Raw genomic sequence first — 2,187 nt, forward strand, 5'->3', positions numbered from 1 at the left:
AGGACGAGAAGGGAAAACAGAGAAGAGGATAACCAAGAGGCACAGCGCAGGTTAGGGTTGGGGCCTAAGGAGTGTGACTCAGTGACAAAAGTATTTGCCTTGTGAGCTCGAGGTCCCAAGTTTGATCCCTGGCCCTGCCCACATGCTCTGAGAGTGGTTGTAGCAATTTTGTAGCCCTCTTTTGTCGACCCACCCACTGCAATGGACAGTGTGGGATACAGTCAGGTATGTGTCCACCACACCTGAGGTGTGTGATCTTTGACCTTGGTGAGCCCTGCAGCTAAAGGATGTATAAGCATCTCAGTGCATAATAGAGCCAAGAGGCCAATTCTCAAGAGCATTTGCATGAACACACAGCAACCCCCAGTGAGCACCACAATTAGAATGTGCATGTGTACAAGCACTTCAGAACGTGTGCCCCCCCTACCCCCCACAACAAGAGCAAGTGTGTGCCCCCATAATTGCATTAACAAAGGGAAGGGAAATACATTAGTCATTAATAACACAGATTTGGGTTACCAGTAGAAAGACTAGATTTTGTTGGGGGTAGCAGAAAAGCAGTACCATGGACCCCATGCCTTCAGCAATAAATGAATAGGCCTCTGTTTTGGAGGGGGAGAAAAACAATACTTTTTTAAAAATCCCCATTCAAATTTAAACTGGCAAACAAATGTTCCATGGGCATGCCTATCACAAAAAGATGAATGCAACCCAAGTACCAACAACTGATGAATAGGTAGATAAGATGTGGTATAGTCATATAATGGGGTAGTGGCCAGCTGTAAAAAGAAGTGAAGTGTTGGTATGAGCCACAATATAAATGAAATTGAAAAACATTAAAGGTAAAGGTAAAGGCCCTCCCGTTGTTCATCGATTTGCTCGAGCGGGCCCAGTAACATCTCCATTGGAGATTTTGTTGTTACTGTGTCTGGCATATCGAATACGTCACGGGGAGCTTGCCAGGCTCTGCCGTGCGGGCGAGATACTCTCGGTAGCTTGCCCGGCTCTCCGAGAGGGGTAGAGGAATCGAACTCGGGTCTGCCATGTTGGCCGCTTGCAAGGCAAACGCCCTACCGCTGTGCTATCGCTCCAAACACAAAAGGCTTAGTATATGATCTCATGTATATGAAATATCCAGAAAGCCACAGTGACAAACTAATTATTATCTGAGGCTGAGGGGAGGAAAGATGGATGGTTGCTTAATGGGTATAGAGTTGTATAGTATTGAAATGCATTTGGTGTCAACAAGTAAGGTAAAAAAAAAGGTAAAGGCCCTCCCGTTGATCGTCGATTTGCTCGAGCGGGCCCAGTAACGTCTCCATTGGAGACCTTGTTGTTACTGTGTCTGGCATATCGAATACTCTCGGTAGCTTGCCGGGCTCTCGGAGGAATCGAACTCGGGTCAGCCATGTTGGCCGCGTGTAAGGCGAACGCCCTACCCGCTGTGCTATCGCTCCAGTCTACGGCCATACCACCCTGACCGCGCCGGATCTTGTCTGATCTCGGAAGCTAAGCAGGGTCGGGCCTGGTTAGTACTTGGATGGGAGACCGCCTGGGAATACCGGGTGCTGTAGGTGTCAACAAGTAGCACACTTTATACCAGTAAATTTTATATAATATGTGCTTGCCATTTTGTATGTGTGTATTTGTGAGTGGTGTGTGTGTGTGTGTGTGTGTGTGTGTGTGTGTGTGTGTGTGTGTGGTTCTGGGAATACAAGCCAGGGCCTCACACATGCAAGGGAAGCACTACAACTAAGCCAAATTCCCAGACCTTTTCCACAGCTTTTTTTTTTTAAAGCATGAAGTCATCATGAAAATATAAAAGAAAAGGAAAGCAGATATTTTCCCTCCCATAGTTAGGTTCTACTTTTATTCATTTATCTTTTTATGTTCTACTTTTATTTTGATTCGTTCTTAATTTTGATTCACAGAGTACATCATACCATTTGAATCCCTCTACTGTTTTGCTGGCATCCAAAAGTAGAAGCAAGGATAAGCTCTGGAGAAGAAAGGAAAGCAGCACTGGAACTAGGAGAGAAAAGTTCCAGAAAGATCTGGAGACTCCTGTCCCTATAGGATCTTCTGTAACAGAGACCAGGGCGGGGGTGGCTCTGGAACTGTGGTGAGGATGAAGTGGGCAGAAATACGATACTAAGGTTTCGCCCAGGTGAGGAAAAAACCTCAGAT

General features: G+C 46.0%; 1 non-coding gene across 1 annotated transcript; it reads left to right on the top strand.

The window, feature by feature from the left end:
* The first annotated feature begins 1,458 nt into the window (after window positions 1-1,458).
* On the top strand, window positions 1,459-1,577 carry LOC130018745 (5S ribosomal RNA). The gene has a single exon (XR_008791625.1). It is a non-coding gene; the product is annotated as a 5S ribosomal RNA (ribosomal RNA).
* Window positions 1,578-2,187: the final 610 nt, after the last annotated feature.

The sequence above is a fragment of the Sorex fumeus genome, unplaced genomic scaffold (assembly GCF_029834395.1).
Source record: "Sorex fumeus unplaced genomic scaffold, SorFum_2.1 ptg000265l, whole genome shotgun sequence".
Lineage (NCBI taxonomy): Eukaryota > Metazoa > Chordata > Mammalia > Eulipotyphla > Soricidae > Sorex > Sorex fumeus.